The following is a 25,606-nucleotide window of genomic DNA, read 5'->3' on the forward strand; positions in this document are numbered from 1 at the left end:
TTTCTTATATTTCGTACAATAAACCTATTTCGTAAGTAGTGTCATTGTCACGTACACCTGCAAATATTACAGTTGGTAAATTTCATTTCTTTTTTAGATATTTGTAATTGGGTTTAATTGTAAGTGTATACTTACGTCTAGCTGGGTGGTACGCATGTACTGCACCATTGATGAATCCTTTTGTGAACTACTACTGTTTCTATGCTGGTAAAATAAAGTCAAGTAATAATTTAACAGCTAGTTGATAGTTCTCAATGAAGCTGTGTGTTTGCTTTGTAGACACATAGTATCATTTGCTATCAAATTACTACGTGACGTAAGTATACATGTACAGTTAACTCTACATACAAATATCGCAAAAGTAAATAAAATTTACCAAATCTAATATTCGCAGTTGTTATTGACAATGGGAGTACCACCGAAATAGGCTTATTGTACGAAATATAAATATTAGCAGCTAATTTAGAAAATTCAATTTAAAATGTCACATTACTATGTGTGTCATGCTGCGGGCCCAAATATACAAAGAAAGTAGGATTTGTCAGATCATGATGGCTTGGCCAAATTTAAAAATGTCGTTTGCGATAGTGAATTTCCTGCTGATCCAACTGTGCTCGCACGAAAAGAAGCCTAGAACAGTGCCTCCAGCCCGGCTGTCACTCAGCATTGACACCTGTCGAGATATCCGGCTGCCGCGCTGACAGGATATTTACTTCGGCTCTGATTATACGATTTCAATTAGAAGTGCGCGGCAGCCAGAATTCCTGCGCGATCACCGTGGCCGAGCGCGTTATCGCCGGCAGCTTTTAGACCGCCAGCTGGCGCGGCAAATAAGATAAGCGCCGTCCATCAGCTGCAGAGAAAGCCTCTCCCTTTACATCACATTCTTTTGCTGCATCACCACGTCAGGCTGTTCCCAGCGCCAGGTTTTCCAGTAAACTTTACCTCACAATACTGTCTGTATTCAGAGAAAATACCGCTCCGGTGTTATGCATTGTTCCTTTCATCGTAGCACGAATCACCGTCGAAATAATACGCTAAATAGTAAAAAAAAAGTATTTTTCAGAATCCTGGATCATAGCGGTGCACAGTTGTCGTATCAGAACACCGGTTTGTAACAAGCTGTCTTTTTGAGAATTTAGCTTCTGTAAAAAATATTTCTCTCATTTTGTCACTCAGACATGTTCCAACACATATTATACATCATCTGTGGTAATGTACTTATCATTCGCTACTTAATTCCATCGACGTCCAGTTTACATGCATTAAAAAATACCTAAGTTCGAATTCCAATCCATTTCTACCTCTCCAGATAATATTAGGTACAAAGTAAACGTAAGATTAACATAATTTCTAACATTATTGTATCCCTCGCTTTGAGCGTTATTGGTAACCCCTTGCCTATGACGAAGTGTCTCATTGATTTTACAAATATACGATAGCTACAAATATAAAGCGTTTAGAACCTTCAGACGAGAGTCACTACTCTGATCGCTGTCGTTGCCTGTCAGATACCTTAGTTTTTAAAGTCACTGCCCACGCGCACCTTACTGATTGACACAAATCGTTAATTTACTGAGAGGTTTTGGCCCCATTTCTCTGAAGAAGACAGCATTTGTTGGAAATTGTTTTCCCCCACTTTCAAAAGAAAGAATAGTCGAGAAAGTTAATCCCATAACACGTTTCACTAGGTTCAAATGTTAAAATTGATCATATACGCGGCAACTACGTATCCCAGCCCCTAGACAACGAAACCAGCCAAAACCTTTAATATTTCAACTCTGAGTCTCAGGATACGTAGTTGAGGGCCACATTTTTTATTTAAAAGCCCGCAACTTCTCACTAGTGTATTCTAACGAAGAGAAGAAACTGAAAGTTCACACGAGCGTGGAAAACAGTGTCGTCGCGGAACACACTAATTATCTCTACTGCAGTTGACTTTCCGGTAATACGCGGAACTAAACAGAGCAGTTCAAACGAACAGAAGAACATGCCACGGGCGGCTGTTGCCCACAGCGAACGAAAAACGGTCAGCGGTTTTTGTGTGTCCACAGGACATATCCTGTCCAGTCCACTGACGCGGATCAGACACTGCACGTCACCGGAATTAGTCCTCTCGCCAATCAAGGGGTAGGTAGTGCGCTACGCATGGAGTCCATCATTAATGAAACCGAAAGGGAACACGAAATGGGGACACTGTAAGTATTCAGATTTGTGGGATTCATAAGAGTATATAAGCGAATTGATAGTATGGTAAGGCGACTGATTCCAGAAGGAAAAGTTGTTGGAAGGGAGGTCGTATTTGATGATGAAAATTTTAGGTAGACCTCCTGACGAAAAGACTGGCACGTGCCTGTAAACATAACGATATGTTACGCAGTATTACACTACTGGCCATTAAAATTGCTACACCAATAAGAAATGCAGATGATAATCGGGTATTTATTAGACAAATATATTATACTAGAACTGACATGTGATTGCATTTTCACGCAATTTGGGTGCATAGATCCTGAGAAATCAGTACCCAGAACAACCACCTTTGGGCATAATAACGGTCTTGATACGCCTGGGCATTGAGTCAAAGAGAGCTTGGATGGCGTGTATAGGTACAGCTGCCCATGCAGCTTCAACACGATACAACAGTTCATCAAGAGTAGTGACTAGCGTATTGTGACTAGCCAGTTGCTCGGCCACCGTTGACCAGACGTTTCCAATTGCTGAGAGATCTGGAGAATGTGCTGGCCAGGGCAGCAGTCGAACATTTTCTGTATCCAGAAAGGCCCGTACAGGACCTGCAACATGCGGTCGTGCATTATCCTGCTGAAATGTAGGGTTTCGCAGGCATCGAATGAAGGGTAGAGGCACGGGTCGTAACACATCTGAAATGTAACGTCCACTGTTCAAAGTGCCGTCAGTGAGAACAAGAGGTGAACGAGACGTGTAACCAATGACACCCCATACCATCACGCCAGGTGATACGCCAGTATGGCGATGACGAATACACGCTTCCAATGTGCGTTCACCGCGATGTCGCCAAACACGGATGCGACCATCATGATGCTCTAAACAGAACCTGGATTCATCCGAAAAAATGACGTTTTGCCATTCGTGCACCCAGGCTCGTCGTTGAGTACACCATCACAGGCGCTCCTGTCTGTGATGCAGCGTCAAGGGTAACCGCAGCCATGGTCTCCGAGCTGATAGTCTATGCTGCTGCAAACGTCGTCGAACTGTTCGTGCAGATGGTTGTTGTCTTGCAAACGTCACCATCTGTTGACTCATAGATCGAGACGTGGCTGCACGATCCGTTACAGCCATGCGGATAAGATGCCTGTCTTCTCGACTGCTAGTGATACGAGGCCGTTGGGATCCAGCACGGCGTTCCGTATTACCCTCCTGAACCCACCGATTCCATATTCTGCTAACAACCATTGGGTCTCGACCAACGCGAGAGCAATGTCGCGATACGATAAACCGCAATCGCGATAGGCTACAATCCGACGTTTATAAAAGTCGGAAACGTGTTGGTACGCATTTCTCCTCCTTACACGAGGTTAGAAACATTCCTCATTTCAGCACGTAGTAGGTATCGCCACCGACGCCAGCCTTGTGTGAATACTCTGAAAAGCTAATCATTTGCATACCACAGCATCTTCTTCCTGTCGGTTAAATTTCGCGTCTGTAGCACGTCATCTTCGTGGTGTAGCAATTTTAATGGCCAGTAGTGTAGTAAACAAGTGAAATGCAGCGATATTGACTGGTAACACCTCTGCTGAAAAACCACCTAAATTAGTCGCAGTTGTAAAATATCTACGGGGAACCAATCGGATCAGTTTAAGGTAGATTACCTACATCAGTCCAGTAGCGAGGCTGACAGATGGCGGGCTGTAATGCACTGGAAGAATCTTTAAGACAGGCTATTTACGCTTACAAACTCCTCACCCTTCAAGTTTTTGAGTACTGTTCCACGGTCTGAAATGGATTAACTCAAGAAACAGAGATTGTCTAGAGAAGAGCTGCACGGTTGGTCTCGAGTTTCTTTTGCCAGCGCAAGAGTGGTGTATAAGTCTTCAACAAATTCCAATATAATATGATACAAGGAAGATGTTATCAAGACAGCAAGTCTTGTTAAAGTGTCTTTTAAATATCTACGTTGCAGTGCAAAGCACCCCAAGGCAAGCATTTTCATACTGGACATATGTTGTACAGTCTGCCTCCTTGGCTGAATGGTCAGCTTAGATAGTTGCCAATATCGATCCCCGATATTGTCAATAATTTTTCCTTGGTGGGGGGTCTGGTATGGGGAGCACTCAACAACATTATGCCAACTGAGGAACTACTCGAATGAGAAGTAGCGACTCCACGGTCTGTAAAGTCGAGCAAAACGGCCGGGAGAGCGGTGTACTGAACACATCAGGTATCCAGTTGAAATTTATGTCATGCACTAAGGTCTACAGTCCCTTGGCGATGTGAAAAATTTAAGTTTCTAAGTCAATACACTCAGAAGGTACGATTATTTACCTCACGTATTTCGATAATCGTAAACTCATTCACCAAAACCTGTAGAGTGTTTCCCGTTGACCCAGGAACATAAAATTTGGCAAGAATCAAGGTTTCAGAGTATAAGTAAAAGAAAAAATCTGAAAACTATTAATTACGATTTGGTCATATAATTTTTTTTTGTCATTTGCTGTCTGTCTGTCTGTCTGTCTGTCAGCCTGTTAATGCCGAATTTTTTCAGGAAGATAACGAGCTGAAATGTACGTCAAATGCTTAGGCCTACGGTCCCTTGGCGGTTTTAATGATTTACTCTTCTGAATCAATGCAGTGAAAAGATACGACCATATGTGCCACATATTTTTATCCTCGCAAATTCATTATCTGTCGGGTCTGGTGGTCTAGCAGTAAAGCGCGTGCCTACGGACTAAGGGGTCGCGAGACTGAATCTCGGACGGACCATGGGTTTTCTAGTCTTCGTTCTAACCTAGCTTCACCTCTCAACGATGAGAGGAGTCGCCAGAAACAACGCGTGGTTCTGATTCCACGTTAAACTGGAGTTCGCATTTCCTCAGTTCAATAACTGGGGTAGGTGAGGAACACTCAATATGAGGAAGCGGCGTCTAATTGAAAGACTTTCACTAGGTCACTGAGCCACACGAAACTATCATCGTCATCTATGTATATAATTAAGCTTGAACAGAACCCTCAGAACAAGAGGCCTACTCGCACTTCTCCGGTGTTTTTTATTTTTATAGAAATCTAGTTTTCAGTTGTAAGTCGTTTTCCTTCAGTGCTTTAGAGGGGACACTAATATTTAATCCAAGACTGCAGGATGGGTTACTTACTTGCAGAGAATCGGTCGACCATCAACATCAGCAGAAGGATTAAAACTACTGAGACAATCTACTATTGCGAACACACAAGATAACTGTACGTCACATCATAGGACACAAACGAAGTGAGACTATATGGACACTTTATATGGACAGTGTATGACAATCAAAAATTAATTAAATCGTACGCAGGTAGAGGCACTTTATTGTCTATACGTCTTCTAAGATGCTGCCCCGGAACGGAAAACTACCCGTTACTGTGCAGCAAACACACTTCAGCAAAGTCGGATCGTCAGAAACATGTTTTATTTTATACAAAAATGTCGCACAAATGCAGTACCCAAAGGTACAATTCTTGCTATTAACTCTCATATGTTTTAATAGGCATTTGGATAACACTAGGACATTCTGAAAAGTAGTGCCACTGAATTTTCTCTGTGAAAACTATTAAAGCCTTTTGAATAAAAGAACTTTATTAGGATTCTACACTCTTATTCTTCATGTCTACATATTTGCAGGCCTCTGCCGCTAGAGGGCACAGAATTGTGTAATGCGACATGGAGGTGTGTTTCGCTAACTATGTTGGTGCGTAAGAAACGGCCTGCTGTAATCGAGTTTCGAAATCGAGGAGTTCGTTCACACATGGAGCACCCTCTTCTTCAGCATGACAATGCCAGGGCACACACTAGCGCTGCAACATCTGCAACAATAAGACGCCTTGGGTTCACTGCCATAAATCATTCTCCATGGAGTCCCGACGATGGTCCACCTGATTTCCACCTGTTTTCGAAACTTAAAGGACACCTTCGAGGACTTGATATTAATTGTGATACAGAGGTGCAGGCAGAGGTGAGGTTGTCCTTACGTCAACAAAGTCAAATATTCTACAGCGTTAATATCAATAAACTAGTCTCTCGTTGGCAGAAATGTGTTCGTAGCGAGGGTGACTATGTTGAGAAATAAATGTGTTGACGTGAAACATGAGGCTGTAGCATGTTACTAAAGATTGTTTTATTTAAAAAGCTTTAAGAGTTTTCACATAAAAATTTCGAAGACATTACTTTTCTACACGCCCTCGTGTTACCAAGCATAAGGAGTAATAGAAAAATAGCTTTCCAATTCTTACATAATACCATAAGAACTGAGTTATTGTAATGAAGTGATATATTTGTTGTTTTCCACACTTGCTATTGCTTAAAAGCCTATGTCACATCAAGAAGCGAAACCACAGTCCTCCTCCCACAGCCGTACAGCCAATGTAACATACGTCATGGAGTGTATGAAATCGCTAAATCCTCAACAAAGCCTCAGGGCGTGACGGAGTCTATGTTTGAATTCAGAGTATATTACCGAGCTAGATGCTGCTAGGATAAGGCGATGGATTCGCATTCCGGAGAACCAGGATACAAATGCCCGTCCCGCCATTCAGATTTCAGTTTCCCTTGGTTTCTATAGATAACTAAAGGCGAATGTTGGCCTACCGTCGAGTGTCTGGAAGTTGAGATTTCTCAGAATTTTTGATACTCTGTCATGCTAGACAAACGAGCCTGTAATACTAGTAAGACAACCGTACTTTTCTTAACGTATGTCGGTGTGATACTGATTTAAACTTTGTTCGGTAACTAGAAACATCGAGTTCAGCTGGTTATATTGATGCATAGCGATTGGGAAATCCTGTGTGAAAAGCACGTGTACGGTTCCATACAATAAAAATTATTTTCGAATTTCTTGCTTCATACCTTGCAGAAGTTCGTTTTGTTCCATTACACGTTGTGTCATATTCCTACAAACAGAGGTAGGTGATGTAGACTTCCGTAGAGATTTCATTCCGTTGGCACACCGAAACCTGGTAAGAAAAATGACTTTCTACTGCCACAGGGTTGTTTATCCAGCGGGGAAGAGTGGCAAATATTCTGAGAAGTCTCAAATGTCAGACAGTCACTTCGAAAATCTCATTACTCTGTTCTCAGGGCGGACTCTGAAAACATTTTTCCTTTCCTTACGTACTGTCCTGATAAACATAAAATCTAACGACGTACAGCACGCAAAGAGGCTATATGCAGTAATTATACGCATGTTTCATGTACATTAAGAAGGAGAACAAGCACGTGAAGATAGCGGAGACTTGCATGAGTGTACGTGTGGACGGTATTATCGTTCACACAAGCAGATTTTGTATTTTGAGGCTCGTTTCTGAAATTTTCACTGTCTTACAGTTAAATGGCTCTAAGCACTATGGGACTCAACTGCTGTGGTTATCAGTCCCCTAGAACTTAGAACTACTTAGATCTAACTAACGTAAAGACATCACACACATCCATGCCCGAGGCAGGATTCGAACCTGCGACCGTAGCAGTCGCAAGGTTCCGGACTGCGCGCCTCGAACCGCGAGACCACCGCGGCCGGCCTACAGTTAAATAACCCAGTGTTCGTAGAAGATTCTATTGCCACTAGAAACTCTCACGCGGTTAGTGGCGGATCTCATGTAAAACGAGATGACAAGAGAAAATTTAATCTATAGGCAGCTGGTTATCGGAACACGAGCCACACAATACATTATTACATTTTACGCCATTACTTACGAAGCTCGTTCCACATAAGTTAGATATTTTCATTATCGTAACGAAGTTATCATCCACAAGCCTGTGATAGTTTCATTCTTTTTCGAATTCCTTCAGGAGAATGTCAGAAATCCACAGTCCAGATTTGTTGACATTTCACATCTGTAAGACACTAAGTACACAAAATACTTGAAAAGACTTGAAAACAATGTATTTTTCCCTAATTTGGTTCTTACAAAAAATACGAGAGGTACGTTAAACTGAAGTTTCATCTTCGGAATAACTGTTTTTGTAACAACGATTAAAATTAGGAAACTGTGTCTGCATTTTCAAGAAAAAAAACTCATTTCTGTAAGAAATATACAGGGTGTTTCAAAAATGACCGGTATATTTCAAACGGCAATAAAAACTAAACGAGCAGCGATAGAAATACACCGTTTGTTGCAATATGCTTGGGACAACAGTACATTTTCAGGCAGACAAACTTTCGAAATTACAGTAGTTACAATTTTCAACAACAGATGGCGCTGTGGTCTGGGAAACTCTATAGTACGATATTTTCCACATATCCACCATGCGTAGCAATAATATGGCGTAGTCTCTGAATGAAATTACCCGAAACCTTTGACAACTTATGTCTGGCGGAATGGCTTCGCATGCAGATGAGATGTACTGCTTCAGCTGTTCAATTGTTTCTGGATTCTGGCGGTACACCTGGTCTTTCAAGTGTCCCCACAGAAAGAAGTCACAGGGGTTCATGTCTGGCGAATAGGGAGGCCAATCCACGCCGCCTCCTGTATGTTTCGGATAGCCCAAATCAATCACACGATCATCGAAATATTCATTCAGGAAATTAAAGACGTCGGCCGTGCGATGTGGCCGGGCACCATCTTGCATAAACCACGAGGTGTTCGCAGTGTCGTCTAAGGCAGTTTGTACCGCCACAAATTCACGAAGAATGTCCAGATAGCGTGATGCAGTAATCGTTTCGGATCTGAAAAATGGGCCAATGATTCCTTTGGAAGAAATGGCGGCCCAGACCAGTACTTCTTGAGGATGCAGGGACGATGGGACTGCAACATGGGGCTTTTCGGTTCCCCATATACGCCAGTTCTGTTTATTGACGAAGCCGTCCAGGTAAAAATAAGCTTCGTCAGTAAACCAAATGCTGCCCACATGCATATCGCCGTCATCAATCCTGTGCACTATATCGTTAGCGAATGTCTCTCGTGCAGCAATGGTAGCGGCGCTGAGGGGTTGCCGCGTTTGAATTTTGTATGGATAGAGGTGTAAACTCTGGCGCATGAGACGATACGTGGACGTTGGCGTCGTTTGGACCGCTGTTGGATCACCTGCTGCACTAGCTGCGCGTTGCCCTCTCTGGTTGCCGTACGCGGTCGCCCTACCTTTCCAGCACGTTCATGCGTCACGTTCCCAGTCCGTTGAAATTTTTCAAACAGATCCTTTATTGTATCGCTTTTCGGTCCTTTGGTTACATTAAACCTCCGTTGAAAACTTCGTCTTGTTGCAACAACACTGTGTTCTAGGCGGTGGAATTCCAACACCAGAAAAATCCTCTGTTCTAAGGAATAAACCATGTTGTCTACAGCACACTTGCACGTTGTGAACAGCACACGCTTACAGCAGAAAGACGACGTACAGAATGGCGCACCCACAGACTGCGTTGCCTTCTATTTCTTTCACATCACTTGCAGCGCCATCTGTTGTTGAAAATTGTAACTACTGTAATTTCGAAAGTTTGTCTGCCGGAAAATGTACTGTTGTCCCAAGCATATTGCAACAAACGGTGTATTTCTATCGCTGCTCGTTTAGTTGTTATTGCCGTTTCAAATATACCGGTCATTTTTGAAACACCCTGTATTTTTTACGGAAACATCTCTAAATAATTCCAGATTAATTGAAGTTAAGCACATGCGAGATACCTATGTTACATTTAAAATTTTTAATTGCATTTGGTAGAAGCATGCTTGCGATTCATCAAGAGAACAGCTTCACATATGAGAGTTAAAGACTCTTGAAAGAGGTAAGTGTTGTTTAATCTCAATAAATACAATTATAGCATTAAAATATTTATTACCGTGAAATTTTGTTCGGTTGTGAAGAACGGACTAATTAGTGGAAACCGCAGAGTGGTTTACTCATGTTTGATTTTAATTTATGTTGGACTGTGGTCCGCCAATCCCACACATACATAAATTGCCTAGGATATTTTTCTCTGCTATGAAACATGTCGATTCATGACACGAGATCTCGGTTTAACGTCCCGTCGACGTCGCGGTTGTTAGAGGCGGAGTTCAAACTCGGATTGAATAAGGATAGGGAAGGAAATTTCGTGTGTCCTTTTCCAAAAGAAGCTCATCGGCATTTGCCTTAAGCGATTTAGGGAAATTACAGAAGATCCAAATCTGAAGAGCCGAATGGGGATTTCAACCACTGAATGCTGCTCCAGTGCCTTAACACCTCTCGACCTCACTCCACCGCATTCCACAGATGTCATAATGTAATCTGAAATGTTCTCTAGACTTCTACAGAGGATAGCGACTACCAAGGCTGTGCGTTGATTTGCATACAGTCCTACTGTGCAAGTCACACAGAAAGTTTAAGTGTAATTTCAAAATTTTCTTTAAAAAATTACTATCGAGTGTTGCCTGCTTACCAACGTAGGGGCATCAGCTCAGTAGGGATTGTTTGCTTCATCAAAGTGGCGGCACAGAATGTAATAATGAACTGGTAGGAGGAATCACGGGATGGCTGCTGTGTGCTGGGCGCCACCGAGGACCAGATGGGTGATTCTCCCTTGTACCGAAAAAAGGAAAATAAGGAGTCTACCGTTCCGCCGACAACAAGGTCATTGAAGACGAAACACAAGCTTGTAAATTGAAAAGATGGGGAACAAAATCAGCCACGCCCTTTTCAAAGGAACTATCCCAGCATTTGCCTGGAGCAGCTGAGGGGAATCTCGGAAAACCTAAATCTGGATGGCAGGACGGGGAACTGAACAGTCGTACTCCCGAATACGAGTCTGCTGTGCTAACCACTGCGCCACCTCGCTCGGTTCGCTTGTACCCCACCCACATAGTTAGGACATGCATCCTTCCCGTGTCCGATATGTTCAAAGTCACTCTCCAATGTGATGACCTCCTGATTCAAATGGCTCTGAGCACTATGCGACTTAACATCTCAGGTCAACAGTCCCCTAGAACTTAGAACTACTTAAACCTAACTAACCTAAGGACATCACACACAGCCATGCCCGAGGCAGGATTCGAACCTGCGACCGTAGCGGTCACGCGGTTCCATACTGTAGCGCCTAGAACCACTCGGTCACACAGGCCGGCTGACATCCTGGCCTCGCGAAGGCTGGCTGGCGGCCTGGCAGACCGCTAGGACGACTGTGATAGTAGTTTGTGAAGGAGTGAACCAGAATTTATAAAAGTAACATTGTGCCTTCTCCTTCAACGCCGCCTGGGCTACCTACACCAAGCACATCTTGCACACATAGTGTCAAAAGTGAGATATGAGTGACCTTAGAAAGAAGTCAAAGAAAATTGTTGGGGTGTTTAGCCCTTCACATTGGAGTGTCTGCATCATCTCCTCAGAGAGCTGTGCGCAAACTGACCAATCCTGATGGAGTTGTTCAGCGTCGTACTACAATCTGCCACTACAGTCTGTGCATTATAAGAAGTTTGATCTTGAAATTGTTTTTTTATCTGATGAAGCACGACAGCATTTATTGAGGTACGTAAACTCACAAGACAATCGACATTTGAGTTCCGAAAATCCTCATTTGTCACATAAAGAGCCTCTGCAGTACGTGAAAACAGGAGTGTGCTGTGAATTAGTAACAACATGAATTACTGGACTGATATTTTTCCACCAAACTGTAACTTCTGATAAGTATCTGAACAATATATTTGCAACCTTTCTTTAAAGAACTGACGAGGGTAGTTTCCATCCTCAGAAACAGCTTGTAATACTGGCGCAGAAGCACTGGTCATGTATGCCCTAGTATTGTCCTGCATGATATAACTATAGATCGTTTATTTATGATGTAAAAGAATATGGCAGTATTTCGTTCACATACCTGTGCTGGTGGAAAAGATCGGTTCAGTAATCGGCACTGCACCACACTCCCCCGCGTTCACATCAAGCACAAGAACTTGATGCAACTACCTCAACAGAAGTGAACTCAGAAGCTTAGTGCGAAGGTTTAAAACTATATTCAGCGGAATAATTCAGAAATAATGATCAGGCAAATAGAGAGCTGTCATTTAAATTCGAAGTTACTCCTTATCAACCGTTCGGCTGTGTCTTATTAAGAAACCCCACAGTTTAAAAGGGAGAACAAAGAAATTTCCTTAATCTTACAAACGATCTTTCAGTATTTTCCGTTAACTTTTTCTGTTAATTCTCAGTTACAGCTTGGAAGCTCTTCTCCACAGACTAATGCTGTACACAGGTGATAAAGCACCGCCACAGGTCGCGTTCCCCATTGATTCGCTACGAGCTACTACCGGTACCTCAGAAAGGACTAAATGGCGTAAAAGATTGCTTCCTGCGGCACCACATCAATATGCTTTGCGCTCTAAACATTCCTTTGATCGAGTCGAGGGATTAGGGAAGAAATCCAAGTCTCTCCCCCAAATCGTTACTTTGCCGTGCTTCTTTATTGTTTCGTCGGTGATTCACATCGCACATATCTTACACGAACTCATGACTTGAGTACATGATTTAAAGATCACGGATTATCCGAACTGAGAATCGGTTGCACTTATTAATTTCGTAAGTAAAACCGTTCGCTATTACATGATACCTGTCTCTCACAGGTGTCTATTCTGTATGGAGACTCGAAGATTTGCACAACAGCTATATTCTGAAGAGATATTGTTTTGAGTGTAGTTCAGACTCTTGCCATCTCGACGATTATTTTATTTATTTGAATTCTGGGTTATTCCATATCGCAAGGAAGATGATGCTAGCTCTAAGTTTTAGTTTAGTTTTTAAAAATTTTTATAATTTTCTAAATCCTAAGGGCGGACGCCTCTCTAAGAAAAAAAAAAAAAGAAAAAAAAACACAGACAACGAAGGAATTATCCGAATGGGGTGGAAATCGGTAGCTGTGATATACATGTACAGACGAACAAATAATTGCAGTTTCAGAAAAAATGCATGATTTATTCAAGAGAAAGAACTTCACAAATTAAAGAAGTCAATAATGCGTTGGTCCAACTGTGTCTCTTATGCAAACAGTTATTCAGCTTGGCATTGATTGACAGAGTTGTTGGATGTCGTCCTGAGGGATGTCGTGCTAAACTCTGTCCAACTAGCGCGTTAGATACTCAAAATCCCGAGCTGGTGGGAGGACCCTACCTATAATGCTCCAAACGTTCTCAACTCGGGAAAGATACGGCGAACTTGCTAGTCAAAGTAGTGTTTGGCAAGCACGAACGCAAGCAGTAGAAACTCTCACCGTATGTGGGCGGGTATTATCTTGCTGAAATGTATGCTCAGAATGGGTTTCCATTAAGGGCAACAAAACGGGGCGTAGAATATCGTCGACTTATCGCTGTGCGGTAAGTTTGTATTTCTTTGTACATGTACATCACATGTACCGGTTTACGTCCAGCCTCACTGACGCTCTTTATTTCGTTGCAAGTGCAGAATTCACATTCCTACTTGACTAATTTATATTTCAGTAAATATACAGACTAAGATATCGTACGAATTATTCAACTGGAGTGCGAATTAGACGTAGTAGTAATGTCCCTTTTGCGGCCATCTGAAGTGTCCATCTCAGTAGTATCGCACTCGTGGAGAAACAAAGATAGTCCACGTACAGCGTAAGCACGTTGCTAAGCAGAATTGTATGTAGGGCTGCTGTAAACTCTTCAAGCAAGAAGGGCGATAAAAAGAAACCCTATGGTATTCATTTACTCATTCATCGTATTACTATGCATCCACTCTCCTTTTTTTATGATTAGAAACCACAAAAATAATGAAGACAGGCTTCTAATAAAATCCTAATACCTAGATCCAGTAAGTGCTACGCTAGTCGCGACACCACGGACAATAACAAAGTTTGGTAAGGTCTACATAAAAACCAGTAAATATTTATTGCAGCTTAGTAAAATCTGAATGTAGATAATTTAGGCTGTGAGGGTGTCTCGGATGCCCTTATCCTCGATAAATGTGTTATTATCGCCGGAGAGATTACCTCAATTTTCAAAGTAACACTCCCTACCTTTTTACACGCGTGGCCTATAAGACAATCGTTCTGCTTACTGATTTCCATTCCTATGTAGCTAAAATATATCCAGTCTTCAGTTCAAAGATTCTAATGACATGAAACCATACCTTATTTTAGTCACAGTGCTTTTTCGCGCATCCAACAAAGAGGTATCATCGCATTCAGTATATTATTTGATCCCGGCACTGTATTGACATGAGATTCAAATGAACTGTGAAGAACTTCGCTCCATTGAATGTGAGATATTTGACAGTAAAATTTCAGTGCAGTAGTCAGGGATTCCATCGAGTACGGACCAAGACCGGTTTGTATTCATCGGACATAATTTATCTAGTTACAAATTAAAGTCAATGCAGTTTCTATAGTAATAATGTCTCAACATTCTTTCTGGGCCAACTTGTTATATTAGAAATGGCTCTGAGTACTATGGGACTTAACATCTGAGATCATCAGTCTCCAAAACTTAGAACTATTTAAACCTAGCTAACCTAAGGACATCACACACATCCACGACCGAGGCAGACTTCGAACCTGCGACCGTAGTGATCGCGCGATCCCAGACTGAAGCGCCTAGAACCGTGTTCTACACTCCTGGAAATGGAAAAAAGAACACATTGACACCGGTGTGTCAGACCCACCATACTTGCTCCGGACACTGCGAGAGGGCTGTACAAGCAATGATCACACGCACGGCACAGCGGACACACCAGGAACCGCGGTGTTGGCCGTCGAATGGCGCTAGCTGCGCAGCATTTGTGCACCGCCGCCGTCAGTGTCAGCCAGTTTGCCGTGGCATACGGAGCTCCATCGCAGTCTTTACCACTGGTAGCATGCCGCGACAGCGTGGACGTGAACCGTATGTGCAGTTGACGGACTTTGAGCGAGGGCGTATAGTGGGCATGCGGGAGGCTGGGTGGACGTACCGCCGAATTGCTCAACACGTGGGGCGTGAGGCCTCCACAGTACATCGATGTTGTCGCCAGTGGTCGGTGGAAGGTGCACGTGCCCGTCGACCTGGGACCGGACCGCAGCGACGCACGGATGCATGCCAAGACCGTAGGATCCTACGCAGTGCCGTAGGGGACCACACCGCCACTTCCCAGCAAATTAGGGACACTGTTGCTCCTGGGGTATCGGCGAGGACCATTCGCAACCGTCTCCATGAAGCTGGGCTACGGTCCCGCACACCGTTAGGCCGTCTTCCGCTCACGCCCCAACATCGTGCAGCCCGCCTCCAGTGGTGTCGCGACAGGCGTGAATGGAGGGACGAATGGAGACGTGTCGTCTTCAGCGACGAGAGTCGCTTCTGCCTTGGTGCCAATGATGGTCGTATGCGTGTTTGGCGCCGTGCAGTTGAGCGCCACAATCAGGACTGCATACGACCGAGGCACACAGGGCCAACGCCCGGCATCATGGTGTGGGGAGTGATCTCCTACACTGGCCGTACACCACTGGTGATCGTCGAGGGGACACTGAATAGTGCACGGTACATCCAAACCGTCATCGAACCCATCGTTCTACCATTCCTAGACCGGCAAGGGAACTTGCTGTTCCAACAGGACAATGCACGTCCGCATGTATCCCGTGCCACCCAACGTGCTCTAGAAGGTGTAAGTCAACTACCCTGGCCAGCAAGATCTCCGGATCTGTCCCCCATTGAGCATGTTTGGGACTGGATGAAGCGGCGTCTCACGCGGTCTGCACGTCCAGCACGAACGCTGGTCCAACTGAGGCGCCAGGTGGAAATGGCATGGCAAGCCGTTCCACAGGACTACCTCCAACATCTCTACGATCGTCTCCATGGGAGAATAGCAGCCTGCATTGGTGCGAAAGGTGGATATACACTGTACTAGTGCCGACATTGTTCATGCTCTGTTGCCTGTGTCTATGTGCCTGTGGTTCTGTCAGTGTGATCATGTGTTGTATCTGACCCCAGGAATGTGTCAATAAAGTTTCCACTTCCTGGGACAATGAATTCACGGTGTTCTTATTTCAATTTCCAGGAGTGTATTTCGATTTGCCCCACACATCATCGAATGAATATTCAGTCAATTTCATAAGCTCTGCACTGATTTCACTATCTGGCACACATCACGAATCAAAGAACATGTGTAAGATTGCTTGTAGTTGCCGCGGTGCGATTACGGTTCGCCTGCTGAAAAATACGGGGCCTATTCGGAAAGTAAGGTCCGATGAGGTGCGAAATGGAAACCACGGTGAAAATCCGATGAAGCTTTGCAGAGATGCGTTGGGCAGTGCCATTAGTGTGGCCGTCCATTGCGTCAAGTCGCTCTTTTCAGTTCTGAGCACACAGTGAATACGTAAAGATTCTTAGTGTCTCGCGCCAAATATGATGGCCTAGTGTGAGATTTCGCCTGATGTCATACAGCCCACATAACATAGCTGTCACGCGTTTCCTTCTGCATGACAATTCTCGACCGCACTCTGCAGGCGCAATGAAAATGATCCTACAGCGTTTTCGGTGGGAAGTGTTTGATCACCCACATCAGAGCCCGTAATTGACTCTCCCTGTGTCTCATCTCTGCTGACATGAACCACTGGCTATGAAGACAATGTTCTGGCATAAACAACGAGCTGTAGACCAGCTTAGAGAATTGGCAGGAAGCACAGGCGAGTCCTTTCTCTGCTGAGAGTGTTGGAAAGTTGGTACAACTCTACGACAGATGTCTAAATCGGAGCTGCGACTATGAAGAGAAGTAGCTGGAAGGTACAGCTAACTGTTGCAAATAAACCATTTTCGATTTTCGCTGTGGTTTCCATTCTGCGACCGATCGGACCTTACATTCCGTGTAGGCCTCGTAGCTCCCTCGCTTTGCAGTCATCCTTTCTTACAGAGTCCAGTCAATGCCCGACCCGTTAGAAAATCAGTAATTTTCGTTGGCTAGAGAAAGCTGTAGGAGAAACTAGCTGCAGTGCTGGTATCAAAAGCTTGAACCAGAAGGTTTCTAGTATCAGCTTAACTGAACTATTAAAGGAAATGAAAGTCGTCGAACGAAAATTAAACTGCATTCTCTTTTCATTGATACAAAATAACCGCCAAGTCCATACTTGTCTGAAGTTGACAGTTTCTACACTCACACGCAATCACAGTCACTTGGGGTAATAGCACCTTATGTTGTTTAACCGCACCTTTTACTGAAAAGTTTACAAACGGAGGATCTGTGTTTTTGAGTGCTCGCTGTTACCTCGCAGATGGGTCACATAGAATGTTCAGTTCTCAGTTGCGACTTGTACGATACACCAAGTGGATTTTAGTTGTCCATTAGGCCATAGTTTTCAAAGAAAATCCGAAGTTCACACGTTCCTATTTACCACTCGTACGCGATTACTTTACGGCACTTCACTGCCAAATTTAATTTATAATTCAACGAAATTACAATAAGTTTTCAGAGCTCCTAGTACACGAGTCGCAGCACTGTTATTGCTGAGCTAGAAATGAATTGAGACTGTTGTTGGGATACAGGTCAGCGTTGCATTGAAATATCGATATGACTGAATCAGTTATGCGATATTTTAATCGATTTGTCCAGCTCATACAGGGTGGACAGAAACAGTGTGAAAAGCTTTTAAGGGTGTATCAGGGTAGGTTGTGCAGTGTAAAATTGTTAAGAAAAAAATTCGATACTTTGCGAAATTTCCGAGATAGTTATCTTTGAATTTAACCAATCAGGCTGCTGCATTCGAAAATTCAAGCGGCTCGCCGGAGATGGTGTTACCAAACGCGTTCCTCGTTTGGTTTCCTAAAGCCGAACAAGAGGATACAAAAATTGGACTTGAGACAGTAATAACGGTCAAAGACTAGCCAAAGGCTAGTAGGCTGTCATCTACGCTATGAGAACAACTGACACTAATTGTATTTGGTGGGCCGCTTGAATTTGAGCGCGGAATGGACTGATTGGCTAACGTCAATGTTAATTAACTCGAAAATGGTGAATGCTTCGATAATTTTGTGATGCTGTAATCGGATATTATTATTATTATTATTATTATTATTATTCTGTTTTCTGATTTCTGCTTTCTTTTGATTTTGAAATGTTTACAACATAAGAAAGGTAGCTACAGTTTTTCAAGCTCTTTTTTCTGTTAAGTTCTTAGATAAATTTTGACTGTTTATGTTGTGCATTTTCGTGGCCTTCTATCACTCCAATGTAAGGTTGGCTGAAATATTTAAATTAGGGAAAAAGAATAGTACTAGACGTTGAAGACAGTTCCGATTATCAATAGATTTACGAATGCCACCCCTTGGGTGGTTATGAGAAGACCCATTCACAACTGAAGGCAAACATCTCAACCTAGTTCTAGTTTGTGTAAGATGGTCAGGAATTTTTTATCTGTTGTGGGGACTTCAGTTCCAGATAGACTATTTTAGAAAGCTAGCTCATGAAGTAATTTTTGCTGAAAGAAGTAAATTAAAAGCAGAACGTGCCAACAAATCAATTTTTATAAGTTCTATAGAAAATAATTTTTGGATACCCATTTGTATTATCTGTATATTGAGTGAGTTTTTTTCCTTTTTGTGCGCCGTATTGTAAGTTCCTTAAAATTTCTTGCTAAGATTTCTTTACTTATATGTAAAATGTATAAATAAATTTGGTTTTCCTCATTTTTTATTAATTCTTAAAACACATTTCTCATTGTTTTAAAGAACAGGTTTAGTCATAAGTTGTAATCTGTATTTTGATACTAAATTTTGGAACCGTTACATCAGAATATCGGTATTATTTATTCTATTAATCATAAATGTCGATATTTAGTGCGGCGGAGTTCGATTATATCGAATACTGTTGTTTATCTTTCGATATCGTATTCTCAATTTAGACTCCACAAAGCAATTTCCTAGTCCACAAAATACGCCCAAATGTACTATCTTCTGATTGGTTGTGAAACCTCATAGTCAGTCTACTATCAGAATGAAACCTTGATATCCCGTCTCTTTTACGATGAACCAGTCACAACATAATACCTTTTGAGAGCAATTTATTAATCGAAGAAATTTAGAAAACGCACAGATAGCAAAATAACTCTCTCTGTACTTAACTGAATTATCGTAATATGTTTCTTGCTTCTCCACTTCCATAAACTGGTGAATAACACGTTTCAGCTGTCACTTGAACCTATACCCCCTTGATCTGCAGAGACACAAATTCTCACGCTACTATATCTACAGTTAATAAACATAGCAAAGTCATATTATTTCGCATTACACCTTCATTCACACTAAACGTGTTAAATCATCAATAAATTTTAAGAGGTATAATATTCACAGAAGATAAAATTTAGTTTCCAAAATACAATGTTTTTACTCTTAAGAATGTACTTTCTGTACATTGCTGACATCTTTCGGCTGTAGCTGTTACTACTTGCAGCTACTTTAAAACGTTCATCTTCCACAAGAGTTGTGACTCATCGTCTGTATAAAGCTGTTTGGTGTCGTTAAACTGCTATAGCTACGAGGTAAAGATGTTACGTCTCACAGTGCTCATTACTGTATATAAAGTCGCAATTTCTACTCGGGCATTGCACATGAACATTCTTCTCTGTATATGACTGAACGAACTATTTCAACATTGGTCACGTTCCAGAAAGACTGGCAATACATATATTTTGAAGATGAAGTACATGTTAATACATCGCTAATCTTAGAAAAGGGGAAATTTAGATGCAACAGACAAACGACGAAAAGAGGAGAAAAAATTCTGAATTCTGTGGTCTTATATGTAGAATGCTTCAAAGTGATGCATTAACTGCTGCGAGCACTTGTTACATTCATCTGTGGCTTCGCCATCGAGTGAGAAACTGGAAGTGCCATCACACATCAACAGTTATTTCACGAGAAAGTCAGATTACTGCTGGTGAAGTGTCATATTATGATGAAACAGTTAAACTACTTTTACTCGCGCAGCTTCCAAGGTTTAAGGTTCTGGTTGCTTAAAATTTTGACGACATCGTTTCAGTGTGAAACAGTCACTTTTCATTTGCGTGATGATTGCAATGAAATTTGTATCTGAGCACCGCTAAAGCTGGATCGGAATGTGAATAACAACACAGGTCAGCCAAAAACAGACACCACTCTAGTCCGTGTCCGTCGTGTGAGATGTGGCCTCAATCTCTTCAGTAAGCATCACACGCTACAAAGCGGAACTGCGGGCAGCGTCCAGCGCGTCGTTTTAAATTAAAGGCACCGGCCGGCAGACCGTGTCCCTCGCCTCGTGCAAGGTGGCAGGCTCTCTCGCTGGACCCACCGCTCGATTCGGAAGTCGATACAACACAAACAGTACAGAGAGCGCCGGCCGTGTGTCTGCTGCCACCACAGGCCACTCCAGCGGCGCCTACGTCAAGGAACGCACAGCACTCCGTCTACATTAGGCCTGGAAACAAACATCAGAACATCTAGCGAACAATGTAACACAACTCACTCTGTACGATGTCTTAAATAACATCAAAGCTACCAGATACGGTAACAATTTGTCGTTACGCTAATATTCTACAGCTTATATCAGCCGCAGGTTTATGGACTACCGAATACTGTGCGCGTCATAGACTTATTGGCAAAGCACATTTACCACATCACGTCAATGATACTTCGTCAAGTTAAACCCATGTTTTAATTTACATCATTAACTTAATTTAACGGTATCAAAGAAATCGCTACTGCATCTCCTCCTGCACCTTCCGTTCATGACGGCTGAAGTCATTGAGATAATACTGCAATGTACTATATGCCCATTGAAGGAAAAGAAGAATTTATTTAAGAAGCAGGATAACTACGAACGTGTGCTGAAAAGTAAAACCTCCGAATTTATTAATATGAAAGCTCTTGAAGCTTTCTAAATAAAATAAATTTTATGAACATTCTACATCTTTATTCTTCAAGTTCAAATATTTATTTCTCAACATAGTGACACTGGCGTCGAACACATTTCTCCCAACGAGAGACCAGTTTGTGTATATCGCCACTGTAGAATGGCTGACTTTTAGCCACAACCTCACCTCGGATTTCACCCCTTCATCACTATCAATGAGAAGTCCTCGTAGGTGTTCGTTAAGTTTGGGAAATAGAGGAACACTGGATGAGGCCAAGTCGAGACTGCCTGCGGGATGATCGATGACAGGGAACCACAACGCTCTTGTGTGGTCTGAAGCAGAGGGTGATCCATGTGTCGATGAAGTCTTCGAATTCGTGCTCCCCGTTTTCTGAGGCTCTCGCAGTACCTTTCAAAGTTTATGGTGGTGCCTTTAGGCATGAACTCTTAATGCGCCACGTTCTGAACATCCCAGAAAGCTATGAGAATGACTTTACCAGCAGCTGATTTTGTCTTGAACCATTTTGTCGTCGGTTATCCTTTGTGGCAGAATTGAATTGATGTTCTCTTGTTTTCTGGGCGATAATGGTGAACCCAGCTTTCATCACCTGTCACACATTAGTGTATTACTGACGGCGGTTCAAGCAGCACCGTACACAACTTTAATTCTTCTGTGGAGGCTAGAACCTCGATTACAGTACGAAGTTTTTTCTCGCACCGACATCATTACCTTACACACTGCCATGTTACACGCTACAATTCCGGGCCCTCTACTAGCAGACGTTGCAACTTGGGCCAGTGAACAGGGAAAGTCCACTGAGTAATATGATGACACGTCGTACCTCAACCGATATTGAGAACAGAATAAAAAATTCGGTGGCATTACTTTTCAGCACGCCCCTGTATGTTATCTTTATTTCTGAAACTTGATGATACTGGAATGATGGTGGGTAAGGGGAAAGTATCTTAGTAGAATATCGCATCGAATTCGTGGGATTTAATTTAAACTTCTGTTTTAAAACTGCTGATGCGTTTGGGGAGGGGGATTAACGTTTCCAAAACGTAGTAGTCATCATCTTTAAATTTACAGAACTCAGTTCACTCTCGGTGAGATGATGAAGCAGGAAAGACAAATTTGTACGACCTAGTCACCACTAATATGATCCGGCCCTGCATCAACTTAGTGGAGTGTATAGTTGAGTCGGTTCACTCTATACTACATTAGCTACCACGTAAGAGGTACTACAAGAATCTCTTGAACGGAATTTACCGATTTTCATTAGTTTAGTAAATATCACACGCGTCAATTATACACTCCTGGAAATGGAAAAAAGAACACATTGACACCGGTGTGTCAGACCCACCATACTTGCTCCGGACACTGCGAGAGGGCTGTACAAGCAATGATCACACGCACGGCACAGCGGACACACCAGGAACCGCGGTGTTGGCCGTCGAATGGCGCTAACTGCGCAGCATTTGTGCACCGCCGCCGTCAGTGTCAGCCAGTTTGCCGTGGCATACGGAGCTCCATCGCAGTCTTTAACACTGGTAGCATGCCGCGACAGCGTGGACGTGAACCGTATGTGCAGTTGACGGACTTTGAGCGAGGGCGTATAGTGGGCATGCGGGAGGCCGGGTGGACGTACCGCCGAATTGCTCAACACGTGGGGCGTGAGGTCTCCACAGTACATCGATGTTGTCGCCAGTGGTCGGCGGAAGGTGCACGTGCCCGTCGACCTGGGACCGGACAGCAGCGACGCACGGATGCACGCCAAGACCGTAGGATCCTACGCAGTGCCGTAGGGGACCGCACCGCCACTTCCCAGCAAATTAGGGACACTGTTGCTCCTGGGGTATCGGCGAGGACCATTCGCAACCGTCTCCATGAAGCTGGGCTACGGTCCCGCACACCGTTAGGCCGTCCTCCGCTCACGCCCCAACATCGTGCAGCCCGCCTCCAGTGGTGTCGCGACAGGCGTGAATGGAGGGACGAATGGAGACGTGTCGTCTTCAGCGATGAGAGTCGCTTCTGCCTTGGTGCCAATGATGGTCGTATGCGTGTTTGGCGCCGTGCAAGTGAGCGCCACAATCAGGACTGCATACGACCGAGGCACACAGGGCCAACACCCGGCATCATGGTGTGGGGAGCGGTCTCCTACACTGGCCGTACACCACTGGTGATCGTCGAGGGGACACTGAATAGTGCACGGTACATCCAAACCGTCATCGAACCCATCGTTCTACCATTCCTAGACCGGCAAGGGACCTTGCTGTTCCAACAGGACAGTGCACCTCCGCATGTATCCCGTGCCACCCAACGTGCTCTAGAAGGTGTAAGTCAACTACCCTGGCCAGCAAGATCTCCGGATCTGTCCCCCATTGAGCATGTTTGGGACTGGATGAAGCGGCGTCTCACGCGGTCCGCACGTCCAGCACGAACGCTGGTCCAACTGAGGCGCCAGGTGGAAATGGCATGGCAAGCCGTTCCACAGGACTACATCCAGCATCTCTACGATCGTCTCCATGGGAGAATAGCAGCCTGCATTGCTGCGAAAGGTGGATATACACCGTACTAGTGCCGACATTGTGCATGCTCTGTTGCCTGTGTCTATGTGCCTGTGGTTCTGTCAGTGTGATCATGTGATGTATCTGACCCCAGGAATGTGTCAATAAAGTTTCCCCTTCCTGGGACAATGAATTCACGGTGTTCTTATTTCAATTTCCAGGAGTGTATTTTGAGGTTACCCACAGTGCAGAATGTCAGTTTGAAACTGATAATGAGATTTTTGTATTGGAAGGATTACAAGGAAAACAAAACTGCCATTTGGTTAGTTTCTACACCCCACAAGTCAGGAGGCCTTAAGTGTACCAGTAAAGTGAGTGCCTCGCCACGGACAAAAACAGCAAGCAAGTCTCGTCACAGTGATAATGATATTCTACAAAAACCCTACTCCATAAAAAGCACCACCTACACGTATATTTTCCTGTCCTGGTCAGATTAAACAACCAGTGTATAGCTGACTCTAGCGACAAGGGGGAGGGGGGAGGGGGCAGCTGGGTGCGAGACAGGCCTTATGTTCAGTGCGCATCCTTGTGCTGCGTCACGGCTTCAGTAGTTCGACACCACGCTACATAGTCAACAACACCGTCAATTAATCGACCATAGCATTATTGCACCTGGGAGTGACGGCGTTTCGGTCGGCTTGTCGTGAGTTTTTATCGTCATATTTCACGAGGACATACTCAACCACTTGATAGTGCAGGTATATTCACAACTGTCTTGAAATTATTCACAGTGCGATACGCTTTTCTTTTGCACATTACCGCGTGTCTGTGATAACGGCCACGGGAGACAAAATGCAATAGTATCGTGGTCTGGTAGTAAGGGATGATAGATATACAGACGGATGCAGGTGCGTCTACCTCTTTGTTAAATGGATCGCCTCTACTCCCAACACATTGTAAACGACTACTCACATACAACTACCAGTTTCAGGACAACTTTCTGTAGACATTGTCAGTAAGCATGTAACCCGGTGCGTAATATGCCTGGCATAACTGCATCTACTGCCCAAAATATCTTCACACGTGAAATTATTTATACGCTTGGTTTATCGATTGACAAATCGGTTAATCTTCTCTCAGCCGAGCTATTTTTGCGGGATGTAGAAGACTTGTATGAACAATTTTCGAGTTTGTTTTCGGATGAATTACGGTATACTCTAAATTTGTACGAACGTGGTCAATACAGAATTTTCCACGTGACAGCATCAAAAAAAGAATTAGACTGGCATGAGATGCAAACTGTTTTCCTCCCCGCTTCGTGCAGTTTGCGGACTTCGTCCGTGGATGAGAAACCCTAGAAATTTCTAGCTCTGAATATGGTTCTCTATTTACCTATCTAGCTACCCAACTATCTGTCTATCTTACATAACGTTGTTATTCCAGGTACTTGAGACCGTTCTATTTTTCTATGTTTCGAGGAGCAGTTAATTTGTTGCGAACCTTCATTACACGGTGATACTAACACTCACACTACATTTGCCGGCCGCGGTGGTCTCGCGGTTCTAGGCGCGCAGTCCGGAACCGCGCGACTGCTACGGTCGCAGGTTCGAATCCTGCCTCGGGCATGGATGTGTGTGCTGTCCTTAGGTTAGTTAGGTTTAACTAGTTCTAAGTTCTAGGGGACTCATGACCTAAGATGTTAAGTCCCATAGTGCTCAGAGCCATTTCATCACTCACACGACAACTCTGGCCAATATGTGATAATCGTTTAATACATTACATGAGGTAGGATATTTGCAGAAGTGTTCCTTTCTTAATGTTTAATCGAATATTTGAGTTTACTATTTGAAGGAAAGATAAATTTGAAAGAAAGATTTGAAAGATAGATTTGAAAGAAAGATAAATTACCGACGGAACAGCATTTCATTTCACACAACTGTATTTATTTCGGTATTAAAGTCTAGTTGAATTTATTAAAGGAATATTATACGTCACCGGATGTACTATTTATTATAAGTTTCACTACTGTGATTTCGACGTTAAGTCATTTTCAAGTGTGTAAGTTCAATCAATAATAAACGCTAAAACTGGGTATTTCACAGAGAAAAG

The sequence above is a fragment of the Schistocerca serialis genome, chromosome 3, assembly GCF_023864345.2.
Source record: "Schistocerca serialis cubense isolate TAMUIC-IGC-003099 chromosome 3, iqSchSeri2.2, whole genome shotgun sequence".
Lineage (NCBI taxonomy): Eukaryota > Metazoa > Arthropoda > Insecta > Orthoptera > Acrididae > Schistocerca > Schistocerca serialis.